Source organism: Lontra canadensis, unplaced genomic scaffold (assembly GCF_010015895.1).
Source record: "Lontra canadensis isolate GAN:19392208 unplaced genomic scaffold, GSC_riverotter_1.0 scaffold42, whole genome shotgun sequence".
Classification (NCBI taxonomy): domain Eukaryota; kingdom Metazoa; phylum Chordata; class Mammalia; order Carnivora; family Mustelidae; genus Lontra; species Lontra canadensis.
In genome coordinates, this window is record NW_022631036.1 from 4602629 (window position 1) to 4621425 (window position 18797).

General features: G+C 37.6%; 1 long non-coding RNA gene across 1 annotated transcript in view; it reads left to right on the forward strand.

The window, feature by feature from the left end:
- The window catches only part of LOC116875668, a 54163-nt gene extending 51076 nt beyond the window's left edge, over positions 1-3087 (forward strand). The window contains exons 2-3 of the long non-coding RNA XR_004384240.1: positions 1707-1782; positions 3041-3087. This is a non-coding gene — a long non-coding RNA (uncharacterized LOC116875668). The remainder of the gene's footprint in view (positions 1-1706; positions 1783-3040) is intronic.
- Positions 3088-18797: the final 15710 nt, after the last annotated feature.

Here is an 18797-nt window from a genome sequence, read left to right on the forward strand (position 1 = left end):
TCCATTTCCCTCTCTACCAGGAAAGACAGAATTATCAGAGGCAACTCTATCATTACTGAAGAAACGAATTAACCAGAATTTATTTATTTATTTAGTCTTTCCTTCCTTCCTTCCTCTCTTCTTCCCTCTTTCTTTCTTTTCTTCTTTCTAATCTCTAGGCCCAAAGTTGCATGCTCTCCTGGCGGAGTCAGCCCCACACCCCTGTTAGAGACAACTCTCCCCTTATCCACCTGAAGGCTGCACCAGAGGAATCTCCATCACAATCCTTCCTAAAATGAGCCCTTATCTACCACTGGTTTTCCTTATTTATACATTTGCCTTCTCACAATTTGAATCCCTAGAAACTTAAAGTCCTTTTCTTTTGTCTTCTCCCTTCTCTAAAAATGTATTATTCTTTTGTTAAAATGCTATGGAGGCCCAGTTAGCCATGCCTTAGAGTTACTCAACTCTGGCTGTTCTCACGTGTAAGCAGGATGCACACACTAATACAGTTGTGTTTTTCACTTGTTAATCAGTTTTTGGTCAGTTCAATTACAAGACCCTCACCGGAGATCCTAACTGGGTAGGAGGGAGAAGAACGGTTTCCTCCTCTACAGCCTTCTAGGAAAAGCCATTGTGTGTTTTTAGTTTGTTATATTCTCAAATTAACTTTATGCAGAGTTCAAGAGAAGGTAGCTGTTACAAAATTTTAAGATGCTATAGGAATTTATTAAAGGTTTAACTGTTCACCTACTGGCTGATACTCCAGATTTAATATTTAGTGTTTTATTTTGCTAGCAAAACTTTGATGTTTATAAAATAGAGACTCTTTCTGTACAGAATATGTAAAACCCACTTAGCTGATATCAACTATTTATATGTCAGAATGAATGAGCTTATTCCACGAATTTCCTCAGTATTTAAAGATGTTAAAAGGGAAAAGTACCATGAAAACATGAGCATCCATGAGAGGGAAAGGGACATAATTAGGAAGTAAAGTGATATAAATACAAATCTGAAGTACTATAAAACATCTTAGCCTAGTTCATAATCCCCTAGGGTTAGCCCTTTTGTACTTAGAAGTTTGGGGAAAGGAGACCCCAGCAGCTACTGCTGAGTGACAGTGAGGGGAGGGAATGAAGTCCCCTCAACTTCAGTCATTGTGGTTTAAAGAACAGACCATGGAGGTAGACCAGGACTGGGAAAACCCAGGGACCAGAAGAATTTAACTCTTCGTTTGTGTCATGCTGAGACATACCTGTGCTTGACAGGCAAAAGAAAAAATGTGCTCCCTGATACTCGCTTATCCAAAATAGTACCAGATCCCACTTGTTAAACCAGTAAGAAAAAGCAAATGAAAGCTCTACAATTTAAATATATATATATATTTATATATATATATTTATATATAAATATATATATATTTATATATACATATAAAACTAGATACAAAGCCCTACATTGCCCAATGTGGCCCTGTGCTATTGTCAACCCTCATTAGCCCACCTCAGATCATGTGACAGATCTGCAGCTCTGGTTGGAACCAGGGGCTCATTAGAAACAATTATTTCTCCTCGATAACACAGGATGCTGAAACAAGCAATAGCCCATCTTTATTTATAATGTGTCCACCAGAGATTTTTTTCACTAACTTTTATTTGTAAAATGTTACCTTAAAATATTATTTCTCTAATTGCCAATTTTTTTGGTGCCCCTGTGCATTTTAGGACAAGTCGAGAGCCTCCTGTGCCTCACCCTGATCAAGGCCCAGCTGCTCACACACAGGTTTCCAGATCCATAGAGGTAAAGGTAACGGAATAGGACTGAGCAATTATATAATTTGTGACAATTATACAACAAATATACAGAGAGAATTTTATAATGTGTGATACATGTTTTCTTTCTCATCAACCCTTTTGGTTTTTTATTCCTTTTTGTTGTATTTCTACAGTGATTAGGACCCCTATTACCTTATTGATTTGAGGTACACTTATGTATTTTTACCATATTCACAATATTAAATGTTTCTAACACTTCCCCATTAGGAATCATTATTACTGCAGGATATTGTTAGTTATTGTTTGTCAGGTTAAGGAAGTTTCCTCTTATTTAGCTAAAAGTTTTCATCAGACAAATTGCCAAATTTTATAAATTGCTTTTCATATGGCTACTAAGTGATATTTCTTTGTTTTATAATATAAATTACAATAATTGGTTTTGTAATGTTAACTATCCTGTCATTGTTTTTGAATTATGCTGATTAAATTTCCCTGTGTTTTATTTAGGATGTATCCTTCTAATCAGCTTGTTATTTTCTTTTCTCATACCTCATCTGATATTTGTATCAATGTTACACTGTACTCAATAGGAGTTGGTAATGATGGGGTCAGGGAAGGCTGCCCTGGTAAATTCTACTTTGGCATGCAGATTATTTGCAGCTGAAGACAATCAAGGCCCATCAGACTCCAAGAAGAGCCCTTTACCTCCCCTTTAATTGCCTAAAAGAAATTAGATGGAGGGCCTGTACCAGGAAGAGAGCTATTATTACTGAAGATCAATTTTTTTTTTTTTTTGAACACCAGAAAGACTTCTCTCCATCATTTCTTCTCCCATCTTCCTATGAGTTGTTTTCCTCCCCTTTGAGGTCCCAGGCATCAGTCCACCAGCTTCCCCTTAGGGTGCCAGAAATGCCTCATTTGCCTACCTGGGGTTCTAAAGAGAAGAAGGGAAAAGTTTTCCTCCCCTACAGAAAACGTTCTACCATTTTCTCTCTTCTGGAATTTTGTAGACAATTTAAATTATTTATTCCTGGGGTGCCTGGGTGGCTCAGTGGGTTAAGCTTCTGCCTTCAGCTCAGGTCATGGTCTCAAGGTCCTGGGATGGAGTCCCGCATCAGGCTCTCTGCTCAGCAGGGAGCCTACTCCCCCCTCTTTCTCTGCTGCCTCTCTGCCTGCTTGTGATCTCTCTCTGTCAAATAAATAAATCTCTTTTACCACTTTAATCATTTCAAGGAAAGGATTTGTTGCTTTGTTGAGTCTCACTTTTGTGTGTCTGTTTTCAGGTTTTAATGTTGCAGATCATGCTCCCTGGGAAGCAGACTACATACAGGTGAGATTTAGCACAGGAGGTTGATTGGGCATGCTCTTAAAATTACCAGCTGCAGGGGAAGGGAAAGGATAGAAAGACAAAGAAGTCGCCTTCTGCTTCTTCCATGGCAAAGGCTTCAGCCAATCCCACAGAGAGTTCTGGATGGCTTTTAGAGTTCTTCTGAGTTATTAAGACTGAGCCAGGACTTTATAGTCTGCTTTCCACAAATGTTGGATGCAGTGTGCTCCTGGGAAGTAGAAAAGACTTCTAGCAAGGCACTCTACCAGGCAGCAGTGATCCAACAGCTCATGGAGTAGTAATTTTTTGGTAGACGTGTGGTGAAGTACAATGTCCACTTTAGAATTAGAATGTCCATTTTTATTTTTTTAAAAGACATTATTTTTTATTTGAGAGAGAGAGTGCACATGAGCAGGGGATAGAGGCAGAGGGAGAGGGAAAAGCAGACTCCACGCTGAGCAGGGAGCCCAAGGTGGGGCTCGATCCCAGGACACCAAGATCATAACCTGAACCACAGGCAGACGCTTAAAAGACTGAGCCACCCAGGCGTCCCAGAATGTCCACTTTTAGAATTTATTCTGCTTTACTCTATCTCCACATGTATGTTAGAAGCGAATAAGGGGCAGGCTGGGCTAGGTAGGGAGAGATAGGTAGGAGGCTACTGGTTCAGGCTCACAAAAATAAAAAAATGCAGAGATGTAAGGAAACCAGAGATAAGTGACAAACCAGTCCACCCCACCCTAGGTGTCAGAGGTGGGCTCTTGTTATAATAGCTACTTTGGACCAACAAAGAATTACAAGACCCTAAAAAGGAAGTAAGCCATTAAAGGTGTTATCACAGTCCTTACTCAATGGTGCTATCAATAGAGATGTTAAAAGGATTTAAGTTCCCTGGTTAGCATTGAATAAAAAAACCAACCCTTAAAACCCTCAATGGCACCCCTCTTGGGACCCCTCTCACTCCTGAGAGCTTTTCCTATATCCTCACTTAATAAAACTCTATTGCTTTACTCACTCCCCTTTGCAAGATTCATTCTTCGACTCCCTGAGACAAGACTCTTGCTCTCCCACTTCAGAAGCAGCGGCGTTTCCATGGTTCTGGTGTGCTTTTGTTTTTGTTTTTAAACATTTATTCATCTATTTGAGAAAGAGACCACACATACATTGAGGGGGTGGGCAGAAGGGTGGGAGAGGGAAAGAATCTCCAGCAGATTCCATGCTGAGCTAGAGTGCTATGGAGGCTTGATCTCAGGACCCAGATATCACGACCTGAGCAGAATCCAAGAGCCATCCAGGTGCCCCAGTTTATGTTTTTTTCCACACAAATTCAGGAGCGAAAGGAACCACAACAATCAACTTAGCTGCAGAGTGAGAGGCTACAACTGATACTCCACATCTCCCTCATTGTTATGGACTGAATGTTTGCATCTCCCCCAAATTCATATGTTGACACCCTAGCCCCAGTATGATGGCATTTGTAGGTGGGGTCTTTGGGAGATAATTAGGTTTAGATGAGGTTGATGAGGGAACAGAAGGCAAACTGAGGACAAAGCGGAAGCTGAACCACCCCCCAACCCCACAATGGGATATATGTGACATTCCTCAGGCTTTCCCGGCTGCCCTAAAGGAAAAACAAATAGTCAACTTGTAGAGATCACAATCCTGCAAAACAGGAATCTCCCCCAGTTTACTTACAAAAGCCTTAGCAGTAGCTTCCAGAAGGGAATGCAAATACAATTACATGTCTTTATAATTTGCAGCCCATCTGCAGATACTTCAAGTGGGCAGAGTGTAATGTTCTTCCAGGGAATCTCCCAACTATCTTCATGTTAATGCATTGCTAGAGGGGTAAACAACCTTAACTTGTAATTGCAAGGCCTCTGGTATCTTGTAGGTCCATTTAACATATGAAAGTACTTTCTTGAAACCTCCCTTTTTCCTTACCTCCCCCAACATAGTATATAATCAGCCACCCCTCACAGCTCCAGGGCAGCAGCTCTTTCTGCCCACAGGTCCTGTCCCCATGCTTTAATAAACCACCATTTTGCACCAAAGATGCCTCCAGAATTATTACTTGGTCACTGGCTCTGGACTCCAACCCACTGAAGCTCACCTATAGTCCAAAACCACATCAAAATAATGAGAGTAGGGCCCCATGAAGAGGTTAGTGCCCTTATAATGGAAGAAGAAAAGATCAGAGCTCACTGGCATTCTCTCTCTCTTTTCTCTTTTGGTCATGTTCTCTTTCTTCCCTGATCATGTGAGAACCTAGCAAGAAGGTAGCTGTCTGCTGTTGTGGCTGGTGTGACAAATCGACCAGGGTCGAGAGGGTAAGAGGATGCTGAAAAGAAATTAAGAGACAAAGAGATGGGGGCAGGAGGAGCACCAAGGAGGATGTCCAATAGTGCCAATTTTATTCAAGGCAGCAAGGCATTATATAGCTAACAGAAACAATCATAAGAAAGTATCTATTTTTAGCTGATTACTAAAGAGTTTGCAACATGCACAGAAAATCCTTCAAGCTTTCCCATTATCTATTTCCCAAGCACCAGTAGCAGACCCTCTAGTTCCAGATGTACTGACTTCAAGGCCACTCAAGACATAGTTTATGCAAGCACAGGACAGTCTTACAGTGGTGTAGTCTGTAGCCTGTGCAAGGACAGCAAGGACCAGCCAAGAATTTCTGACCCCAAACAAATCGTCTCTATCTGACTAGCAAATGTGTGGGAAGTCACGTAGGCGAGCGCACAACACATAGCACAGACCCTTTCTCAGGGCTACTCGACTTTATCGACCTAAGCCTTTTGTTCGGCTCTTCAGCCTTTAAAGGAGGCACAAGTCAGGGCATGGTTTGGTTCTCGTCTCAAGCCTTACCGTGGCCTCCCACAGTCTGCAAACCAGGAAGAGGACTGTCACCATCAGCACCTTGCCAAACCTAACAGCACCTTGACCTTGAACTTCTGGCCTCCAGAATTGTTAGAAATAAATATCCGTTGTTTAAGCCACCCAGTCTAGGGTATTTTATTATAGCAGCCTAAACTGACAGATACTCCTCAACTTTCCATTTGCATCCCCTTCCATCTTAAACAGCACCTCAGTTGGTCCAGATGGCAGAACTCCAGATGACTTAGACCTTCGCCCATGAGGGATCTGTAGTCCTGGTTACAGTATCTTCTCAGGCCATGGTGGATGTATTATTACATGTGCTCTCCTCTTATACAGAAGCTTTACCTTTTCCTGATGTTCAGATCAATTAGCCTTATCAGTTTGGGAGATTCTCATTTGGCCCCTTGAAGAAAAAATTGCCTGAGAAGAAGACATAGCTTAAGTTCCTTGGCATTCTTGTAGGGTCCTGGGGTCATTGGATTTTATCTTTATCAGTCAGTACTTCTATAACCTGTTTGAGCTCTAGGACTGTTCACCTTAAAGCTCCCAGCTTATTGAGTTTCCCCCAATAGAAGTGCAACTTAATATTTAGCAACATACTCAAGGGGACCCTGTGTGTGGTCCTAGAGTTCCTCCTTCAGATATTTACCTTCTCTTTGGCTATCTGTCTTACACATTCCTCATTCTAGGTACTTCAGCATTCCCTTATTCTGATCTGTGTCTCTGCAGGTCAGTGAGTTCAGGCTGGGGAATATACTCTTGCACCACAGTTTGGAAAATGCTTCCAGGCAGATCCTAGGGCTCACTTTGTTTCCTTTTCCCTTGGACCACAGTTTTGTGTTGCTTATTGTCTTGTTTCTGAAAGTGCTTGACTCACACATTTTACATGTTTTCTAGATATTTATAGTGTTGGGAAAATTGTTATACATCACAACCAGAAAAGGATTCTGTATCTTCTCATTCTCGATAGTATTTTGTCGTTTACTGATTTTGTGATTTCACCCATTGTTTGTTTAGACAGTTTATACGTGGTCATTTTATGTTCCATTTGCGATCATCCCAATATCTGAAACCCTTAGGAATCTAAATTAGGTGTTTGTTGTTTCTGCTGTTTCACCCACTTTGGCTTAATTTATTTAATCTCAATCTTTGGGTATTGCAGGATCAACTTTTTCTCCAGGGATTATTAGAAATGATTTCTTCTGGAGACCTGGTCCCAGCTTACTACAGTAATGCCAGGTTCCTTCAGACTTAGTCTAGAACATGATGTTGATAACAACTTTTATCTCAGTCTGGCTCTAAATTTCCCTTTTGTGTCTTAAAGGTGGTTCACTATTGATTCTTTCTCAGGATTCAGATCATTTTTTCTATGTTTATTAGGTGATCTAATTTTAGAGATTTACTTATTTCCATGTAAGCACAGTAATGCATTGAAATGTAGATTTTATGAAGAATCTAAAATGTGAATTTATTGCACTGTTGCTGGACCTTGTGGTATATCTGTCCCTAAATAAGTGTTTTCTCTTCTTCAATCTGACTGTAAACAATAGCACCCATTGTAGCATATGTTTGATTTGTTTTTTTTTTTAATGTTTCATATGAAAACTACAAACTACCTTAATTTTTACATGTGTTTTCCTCACTGTAGATAAGCCTGTCTTGCTCTCTGGATTTTTTTTGTGTATATGTGATCTACCAATTAACTACTTTTGCAGTTTTAATCTTGTATTATTTCTTCTACTTTGTTTTGTGTCAAAGGGGAAACATTTAAAAAGCTGGAATCCCCCCCCCAAAAAAAAGACTGAGCCACCCAGGCGCCCCCAGAGCTTGTTAACCACTGTGCTTAAGACTGTATCACCAACACAGAATTCCTTTTTCTTTAGATACAATGGATCAAACGCCTGGAGTCGGATTGTGTTCATTATCTATTGCTGCATAACCACTGGCTGAGAACAATAAACATTTATTATCTCAAAGTTCCTGTTGATTTGAAGATTCTTTTGTTGTTTATAAGCAGATATCACTTGAATGATATGTCATTTACCTTTTCCTGATGTTCACACATATACAAATATGGAGAATAATTCTACAGTATAGAAATATTTATTTTAATGGAGTTTCAGTTAAGGCATAAATCAGTGTTACAACTCTTGGGAAGGTGGAGGGTTTTTGTTTTTTAAATGGAAAACTGTCAAATACAGTGTTTGACCATCTGAAATGGGAATTGTAATAGCACTATTTTGATGTAGCTCTACCAATATTATGTGGCAATGCTATTTTTTTTTACCAACAAGCTCTGGAACATTTAGCAGTCATTTTCACTGGCACAAGAGCCTTTTGTATGTCATTCAGTTTAAACTTTTAAACCAAAAATTTTGTGGTCCAGTGTCTTTGGCAAAAAAGATGCTGAAGGGAAAGTAACAAACAATTACTATATAACTATAGAGAAAAAGACACAAATTGCCATGTTATGGTCCTGCCTTGAAACAGCACAATGAAGTATATCAATGTATTGTGTGATTCTTTATGAAACTTCCATGTTGTGTTGTTTTGTGTCGACCATAGCCTGTCCTTTGGGCCAGATGTGGCACACTTAAATGCAATTATCATCTCATTCAATGCAGATGCATATAAAATGTCCTTTAGTGCTGCAACATTTTACCTAACTTTTTGTACTTTATGACCGTGGGTTGTTTTCCAAAGCTGTTCCTACCTCACCAGGAGGCTTTATGGATTGTTATGTATTATAAATGTTCTTTATGAGACAGACTACTGTGTTTCTTCTCATTTATTAAAAGTTAAGTAGAAAAATTTAAAAAAAAGTATTCCTCATTGGTTATTTATGTTGATTCTAAATACCTTCTCTTTGTCTTGGGTGTTTTGGTTTTTCTGCATGATATTTATATGTAATTTTATTTATTTTATCTTGCTCCAGATTCAGTGTACCTCTCAAAGCTTAAGATTCATGTGACTTATAAATTTTGAAAAAAATCATAATCTTTTCCTTTCCCCTCTTGTATCTATTCTATTTTAATCTGTTACTTTTCTTCGCGTCTTTCCCTGCTTTAGTCTATGTAAAATTCTCTGCTGTGTACTAATGATCTCTTTCGAAGTGTCTTACCTGCTTTTTAACCATTGTGTCAGAGACACAATATTCACATTCTCCTTTGCAGTAATGCAATTTGTATACGAATAATTGAACACCTACCTTAAGACATTTGCGAGGCTCCATAGCAACTATTTATGGCCAGATCAATGGGAAATAAGTAAAATTGATGTGTGTAACTTTTGAATCACAGCCTTAAAAGGAAAGGAACAGGCCTCTCCTATTTTTTTCTATCACTCTGGTACAGTCGGGTGCAGATGTGATGGCAGGATGTGAAGCAGCCTTGCAGGACACAGATGTAAAAGCTTAACGAGGATGTTACACAAAGAAATCTGGTTTGTTTGACAATGTGGAGATGTGTTATTAGCCACAGGAACCCCGAATTGCTGGCATTTATGAGACAGAAATAAATATTGATCTTATTTGAATTACTAATTATTTGTTATAGTTTCCTATATCATGTTCAAAGTCTATATCTAACTATTAAACCCATATATTGGAAGGTTCCTCTTTATTTAATGTTTTTCATTTTTATAACTTCCATTTGGCCTCTTTTCAAAGTATTTGCCTTTTTATGCCATCTTATCTCTTACAGTAATTGATTTCTTCTTTCCTGCTTCATTCAATTTAAAGCTACTTATTTTATAGTCTCTGTGTCAGTCAGAGTTTGATCTGAAAAGCAGAACCACCAGATTTGGGTATAATAAGGGATTTTATCATAAGGATTTGCCTTCATATATTTGTGGGAGTTGGTTAAACAATCTTGGTGAAGCTATTATTTCTGTGTCTTGTGCTATGCCTGAAGTCATCAGGACATGCAGTGAGGAAGAGAAGATGGGTATGAAATGAGGGAGTAGGGACAACCAGGTACCTGCAGGAATAAGCCAGAATCCATCAGGACAGACCGAGGCCAGGTTAGTCTTTCACTGCTTCCAAGTCTCCAGCCTCAAAGTTGGGGTGCACCACAGGAGGCACTGATACCAGTTCTAACATGTCTCATCTAGAAGTCAGAGAAGTTTCAAGGGGGAATCTGGCAGGTGTGGCCTTACTGTGGGTCCAGCTACCATTCCAATTCAACCGGATAAGATAGCACATAAATGACAACCCACTTAAATGGCAACATGGCCTCCCTGATTTCTGAGAATAAAGGGAATACAGCTCCTGCTTCATTTCATCCTTCCAAATCTCATACAATATATCTTTCCTGGTCCTCACTCACACAGAACTATGCTGGGAGAAGGAGTCTGGGGAAAATATTTTTTTGAACATAATTTGGCATAATACAAAGCTATCACAGTTTCTGGGTTTCCCCAAGAATCATTGCCTCCTGGTGTTTACACCCCTGTGAAATCTCCTCCCACATTTAATAGGACTGACCTATGTGACAAAAAAGGTACTGCATAAATCGCAGTGTATGATTTCTGAGGTTAGGTCATCAAATACATTACAGCCTCCTCCTTGGTCTCATCTCTTAGACTGACAGCTAGCTACCACATCATGAGGATGCTCAAGCAGCCCTATAGCAAAGACCATTTGGAGAAGAGCTAAAGTCTCCTGTCAACAGAAGCACCCATTTGCTAGCTGTGTAAGGGAGCCATCTTGGAAGCAGATCCTCTAGCCCCAATTAAGTTGCTGTCATGTGTGAGGGTTTGTGTCCTCCAAAAATTCATATGTTAAACACTTAAAGCCCAAAGTGATGACATATGGAAAGTAATTTGGTAAAGTAATTGGAAAGTAATCGGGTAATGAAAATGGAACACTCACAAACGGGATTAGTGCCTTTGTCCCCTCTACCTAGTAAGCATACAGGGAGAAGTTGCAGTGTAGTGGGTCCTCACTGAACACTGAATATGCCAGCACCAATATCTCGGACTTCCAGCCCCCAAACTGTGAAAAATAAATTTCTATTTTTATACACCACTCAGTCTACAAAAGTCTACAACTTTTGTTGTAGCAGCGCAAACAGACGAAGCAAGTCTTCAGGTAGTTCTAGCTAGTCAGCCCTAAAGTCTTCCAGCTGATATCACAAAAAAACATGGAAACAGAAACAAATTATCCCCTCCTCACTGTGTTTGTGACCCATAGAAACTGTGAGATAATATGACAGCATTATTTAAGGCTACTCAGCAACAGTTAAAGAATATAATCCTTAGCTCTTCATACTGCTTTGAATAGATGATTTCTTCTCATGCTTTGTAATTTTGTATTTGGAACTCATTTTTGAGGGGCTTTATCTGAAATGACCCTAGATGTCTTGGTTTGAGGGTATATACCACCAGAGTGTTTTGCATTTGTTTCTGTCAGGTGAATGAATGACCTGAGTATAACTTGACATTGATACTTTTAGCTTGAGAATTCACATGGATTACATAAATTTGAGCCCCAAATTTACATGAGGTAAAAATCCGTTGTTTTAATTTTTATTTCTCTGAAAGCATTACTTACAATACAATAACTTGTGTATTGGTGTCATATCTGGGAGGTGATCCCAGGAAGTCAGATTGAGGAAGTAAATACAATAAAGCAGGGCAGGATGTGATATATCTTCTTGGGGTGGGGAGTGTCTTCTAAGAAACAATGTGCGATGTTCCTCAGAATCTTCCCTTAGAAGAGAAGGAGTAGAGAAATGTTTTTCCTGGCTCTCCATCTTCCATTGATTGAGGGTGGCCCAACATGTTTTAGGGACTTCAGAGAAAAACTGGGGGTGGGGGGCAGTAATATGAGATGGGAAATCTGCTAAATGCATGGAAACTGAATAACACAGCTGAAGGTGAAATTGCAGATGGGCCCAGAGCATGAGATAGAGAGCCTCAATAGCATCTGCTATATATATGGTTTCAAATTCTAAGGGGAGTATTTCTTCTCTCCACACAGAGACCAAGTCATAATTTTAAAAGTTTTTGGATTATCTTACTCTGTCAGGTAGAAGATTGTTTTTCAATTCCATCATTTCATTGAAGGTTTGGCACTTTGTGGATCCCAGCTTTACATGGCAGGCCTGGCTGCATTTCCACTACCGTCATCCCTACTTAATCTATTCTGATGTTGACATTGGAACCAAGATACTAAATAAAGTTCTTTTGTTCCCTGACAGTAAAGCTGCAACATTGGCCTGTAAGTTTACCACTCTAATATTTTATCCCATCATCAGTCTGAACCATAGAGATTTTCTTTACTGAAAGGTCAGCTATACACTTACAAGATTTGTTTCCCAGTATTTTTATTCAGTATTTTAGATATTTTACAATAGGAAGATATTCAATACCTCTAGTCCAACACGTTAGCAAAATGGAAAACCCTGGTCTTCCTGCTTGATGGTAGTGTGGAAATTGAGGAAAGAGATATTAGTCTGTCTGTCACTAAATTCTAATCACTCTTCAGTTGATAGGGAAGGCATTTTGGATACAAAAATCCTAATACTACCCATGAAATAAAATTTTGTTTTTGGGGGAAGTTGAGAGGGGATGGACAAAAGCTGTTTTTGCTGCAAAGCATTTCCCTAATGTTTAACCTAAGATTGAAACTATACTTAACTTCAAGCTAAATGAAGTAGAGCATTGCAGTGATTATCTAAACAATTCACACCAAAATAAAACCCAAGTATGTTTTACATATATTATATATCTATTTCAGAATAGATATATAATATATATTCAGTATTTATTTTATATTCATTATATATATAATATATATTCAGTATTTCAGAATACTATCTATTTTTAGGAAGTAATGGCATAGGGAAAAATTATTTCATCACCCTAAATTTCTACAATTATATTCTATAGTCATATTTTTTATAGTTATACCCTCTAGTTATATAGTTATAGTCTATATAATCACAGTCCATAGTTATATTTTATTTCCTTCTATCAGGGTATAAGTTAAAGAAGCGCTTAACTTTTCTCCACTTCATTTTATACTTGCCCAGGGTTCCTAGCCAAGTTTCTATCTTCCCCTTTTCTTTCTGTAGCTAAGGAAGCTTAGATCTCTTTACCAGGTTTGAGAGGTTATCTTATCTAAATTGTTAATCACAGTTGGGGCTCTTCTTTGAAGAAAGGCATATCCTTGATCCCATAAATTGATGCAAATTTACTTTTCAAGATTTTTTCTAGTTCTTACTCACTGCTTCTAAAGAAGTCCTAAAGTTCAAAAATGACCAATGGTTCCTAAGACTGGCCACACATTAAGTATCAGCCCAGGAAATCTTTTAGAAAATGAAAAGAATCCCCACCCCTGACAGGAATTAGAATTTACAAGGAAGTGGATCAAGTAATGATACTTTTAACAACCTTTCCAGGTGATACATCTAATTTTTGATTAGTCCTAATCCTCAGATTAGCAGTGAGAAGCACTGAGTTAGAATAAGCAACCTATTGTCCCTCAAGGATTTAGACTAAATCAGGTAGGTATTCTAAAATTAGAGGTTCCCTATGGGCTTAAAATGTCCTGGTATAAAATATTTTTGAATGAACAGGGGAACTGTAGCTTAGAGGAAAGGAATCAAAATTATTAAAGTCAGAAAAGAGTCCAATCACTAAGGAAATAGACCACCACTACCCCCAACAAAAAATTCAGGTCAAACTCCAGTCATTTTTATATGATCAAACTGGATTTATATGTGAGTACAATATATGCATTTTTAGAATTAAAAGGCTTCGATTTTTTCCTTCAATTTTAATTGAGGTATAATCAATATATATCAAATACACATATTTGTAGTTAAAATTTATTTTTTAATTAAGTTTTTTATTTTTTAATTCCAGTATAATTAACATGTTTTGTTAGTTTCAGGTGTACAATATAATGACTCAACAATTCTATACATTGCTCAGTGCTTCATCACAATGGGTGTACTCTTTAATCCCCATCATCTATTCCACCCATCCCCCCCACGCACCTCCCCTCTGGTAACAACCAGTTTGTTCTCTCTAGGAAAGAGTCTATTTTTTTTGTTGTTTGTCTCTTTTTTTCTTTGTTGGTTTGTTACTTAAATTCCACATTGAGTGAAATCATATAGTATTTGTCTTTCTCTGACTGACTTATTTTGCTTAGCATTATGCTCTCTAGTTCCATCCATGCTGTTGCAAATGGCAAGAATTCATTTTTTGTGGATGAATAATATTCCAGTGTGTGTATGTATCACCTCTTCTTTATCCATTCATCTATTAGTGCACGCTTGGGCTGCTTCCATGATTTGGCTATCGTAAATAATGCTACAATAACCATAAGGGCACATGTATCCCTTTGAATTAGTGTTTTTGTATTTGGGGGGTAAATACCCTATAGTGTAATTACTGGATCATAGGGTAGTTCTATTTTTAACTTTTTGAGGATCCTCTATACTGCTTTTCACAGTGGTTGCACCAGCTTGCATTCTCACCAGCAGTGCACAAGTGTTTTTTCTCCACTTTCTTGCCAATACCTGGTGTTTCTCATGTTGATTCTAGCCATTCTGATAGGTGTGAGGTGATATCTCATTATAGTTTTGATTTGCATTTCCCTGATGATGATGTTGAGCATCTTTTCATATACCTGTTGGCCATCTGTGTGTCTTCTTTGAAGAAATTTCTACTCATGTCTTCTGCTCATTTTGTAATTGGTTTATTTGTTTTTTGGGTGCTGATTTATATAAGTTCTACCTATATTTTGTATACTAACCCTTGATTGAACACATCATTTCAAATATCTTCTCCTACTCAGTGGGTTGCCTTTTAGTTTTATTGATTGTTTCCTTCACTGTTCAGAAGTTTTTATTCTGATGTAGTCCCAATAATATATTTTTGGTTTTATTTCCCTTGCCTCTGGAGACATACCTAGAAAAATCATATCTAGAAAAATGACTGTCTGTGCTCTCCTCTAGGATTTTTATGGCTTTAGGTCTCATACTTAGGCCTTCCAACCATTTTGAGTTTATTTTTGTGTAGGGTGTAATAAAGTAATCTGGTTTCATTCTTTTGCATGTAGCTATTTCGATTTCCCAAAACCATTTGTTGAAAAGACTGTCTTTATCCCATTGTATAATCTTTCCTTCTTTGCTAAAGATGAATTAACTGTATAATTGTGGGTTTATTTCTGGGTTTTCTATTCTGCACCATTGTTCTATATGTCTATTTTTTTAAAAGATTTTATTTATGGGGACGCCTGGATGGCTCAGTTGGTTGGACTACTGCCTTCCGCTCGGGTCATGATCCTGGAGTCCCGGGATCGAGTCCTGCATCGGGCTCCCAGCTCCATGGGGAGTCTGCTTCTCTCTCTGACCTTCTCCTCGCTCATGCTCTCTCTCACTGTCTCTCTCTCAAATAAATAAATAAAATCTTTGAAAAAAAAAGATTTTATTTTTTTATTTGATACAGAGAGAGAGAGATCACAAATAGGCAGGGGGCAGGCAGAGAAAGGTGGAAGCAGGCTCCCCACTGAGCAGAAAACCCAATGCAGGGCTCGATCCCAGGACCCTGAGATCATGACCTGAGTCGAAGGCAGAGGCCTAACCCACTGACCCACCCAGGCGTCCCCCTGTATGTCTATTTTTATGCCAGTACCAGACTGTTTTGATTACCACAGCTTTGTAATATAACTTGAAATCTGGAATTGTGATCCCTCCACTTTTGTTTTTCTTTTTCAAGATTGCTTTGGCTATTCAGGATCTTTTGTGTTTCCATACAAATTTATAATTGTTTTTTCTAGTTCTATGAAAAATGCTGTTGCTGTGTTCATAGGGATTGTATTAAATGCGTAGATTGCTTTGGGTAGTATAGACATTTTAACAGTATTTGTTCTTCTAATCCATGAGCATGGAATGTTCTTACCATTTCTTTGTGTTGTCTTCAATTTCTTTCATCAATGTTTCACAGATTTTAGTCTTACACCTCACAGGTCTTTCACCTCTTTGGTTAAGTTTAGCCCTAGATATTTTATTATTTTTGCTGCAATTTTAAATGGGATTGCTCTCTTAATTTCACTTTCTTCTACTTCATTATTAGTGAAATTATTAGTGAAATCTGTTGCATAGGAATGGTTGAAATCTGTTGCATAGGTACCTTGATTTTGTATTCTGGAAGTTTTTTGGGAGTCTTTAGAGTTTTCTATGTATAGTAAAACTTGATCTTTTTAAAAATTGAGATATATTTTTCATACATTACGTAAGTTTAAGGTATATAACATACTGCTTTGATACATTTATACTGAAATATGATCTTCTAATGGGAGCTCTAGTAAATGTGGATTATACCACTATAACTCAGGAAATCTCACTTAAACATGTGTCTTAATAAGTTTGGAAGAGGGACAGTAGAGAAAGGCCAATATATTAGCATTATTAATCCCTGAGCACTATTAATTTAATAACTGTAGAAATTTAGGAACATCCATGTCGGGTTGCTTTGAGAAAATTTGGGGGAAAGCAAGACAGGTAAATGTGGAAGGGCTGACCAAAAAAATGGGTTTTAGGAGATTTAGAAAAACATAGAATTTTAAAATGGTCAGTAAGATTTCTCATTTCCTAATAAGAGTTAAAGGGGAAAAAAATGGGTAATTCTGAGAAGTTCCTCACCATTTGGTTATCTAAACTATGTTATTTACAAAATTACAGAGTAGTTCAATTCTATTAGTAATTTACAAGGTATTGTAACATTTCCTTCATATTGGCATCATAAGATTATTTTCAGCTAGGAATATTCAAAATTATAAATATGGCATTAATTACAGGTCCACATAACCATTGAGATTATGTTTCAATCTTACTTAGACACACTTTAGAAATAAAATGTTATTTTCATTCAAACAAACTGAGCTGATCAGCTCATCCGGGAAAAAACCCTTCATCTGCTTAATTATTTGATAATCACTACAATTATTCCTTATTAAATGTTAAGAAAGCTCTATAGTGTGATTGATCCATTCTAACTAAACTCTTCATGTAGCAAATATTCAACATTTTTCATGCCATGATATTTACTGTCTTTCATTTTTCTTTATATCCCATGTAATCATTTCAACTATATTCCTTTTCCCCAACATATTTTTCTCATTAAAAAATAGCCATATGGAGGCATACCTGTGTGGCTCAGTAGGTTAGACATCCAATTCTTGGTTTCAGCTCAGGTCAGGATCTCGGGATTTTGAGATCAAGCCCTGAGTAGGGCTCTGCACTCAGCAGGGAGTTTGCTTAAGATTCTCTCTCTCTCTATCTTTGTGCTTCTCCCCCATTTTCTCTCTCTCTCTAAAATAAATAAATCTTTTAAGAAATAACCATATGTAAATCCAAACAATATTGAAAAATATAAGGGAAAATGTTAATACATAAATATAAGGAATAATGTTAAAATCACCCAAAATTTCACCCAAAATTTTCACAAAATTTCACAATTATATATATATTTTTGAAATATACATGTAAATATATATAAACTCTTTTCAGAGCCAAACTACTTTCAAATAACTTGACCTTAGTACTAAGTCTAGCTAAAATGTCCTGTCTTCTTTACAGTAATTTTCTTCTGATAGGCCTTTTGAGTTTTCTTACTCATGTCATTACAATTCTAAATATCAAATATAGTATATTTGAACCTCTACTGGGATGCAAGAGAGTGTCCATTTTCTAGTCCAGAAGTCTTATGACCTTCACAGATGCAGAGACAGAAGACAAGTGCATCCACACTTCACATGGCAAGACCAAAGTCACCAAATGCCACCTATAGAAAACATGTCTAAACCATGCCCAGGCAATGGTGGAGAGGAGCAGGCAATAGAATCAGTGTCCTCTTCTCCACTGCCCATCTCCCTCTATTCCTGCCAATCTCAAAATTGCAGTCTCTTGGAGCATCTTTAATGACCTTGAAAGCAAATACATTTGTAAGTTGCAAATTTGGAGCTTACAGTTAATAAGCATTTTCCTAAAAGACCACAGAGAAACACCACAGAGAAATAAACCTCATTTTCTTTAACTATCTTTGAATGATAATTTCAAACATGAAAAAAGAAAGAAAAAAAGAAAGAAAGAAAGAAAGAAAGAAAAGAAAAGGAAGAAAAAAGAGACTTTCTGTTTTGCTCTCTAATCATAACATGAAGATTTGGCCAATTTTTCCCTAAGGATGTTTATTTTCTTAGGGAAATAAAATTAAAGGGTCTTTCTTTTTGGCTATACACATAAAATCCGTTATTTAATTTATGTTGAATTTAACGAGGAATTAGCCAATGTGTTATAACACAGTCTGCTGTTAATAGGGAATGTCAATTCTGTTTAATGATTATTACATAGCTTTATTGCCAAAATGTGTCATTAATACACATTACTAAATTGGCATGGAATCTGAAACACAAACTGCCTTAATCGTTTCCTTTTCATCTTCCCCATATTTTCACTCTGCACCATTGCAAACAGGTGACACCTACAGAGAGCTGGTTGCAATGTCACTAATTTTTCTGAAGCAGAAAATACTGTCCACTGCAGCTTCATAGGAACAGTATCAGTCAGATTCACTCACGTATCGTATTCCAGAAATTAATCACAGAGGATGGGAAAGCAGATTATGTGGGTTTTTTTCTCTCTGGAAAATTTAAGTTCAGAAAGAGAGCTCATGCTGGCATCATGCATCACCCACCCAAACTAAGAGAGAAGACTAATAACTAAATATAATTTAGGAAGTGAGTTGATTCTGCCCTTCAGCACAACTGCTTGCTAGTAGCAGGAAACTATTTCCAAAGTATAAGAGTCAGGACAAAA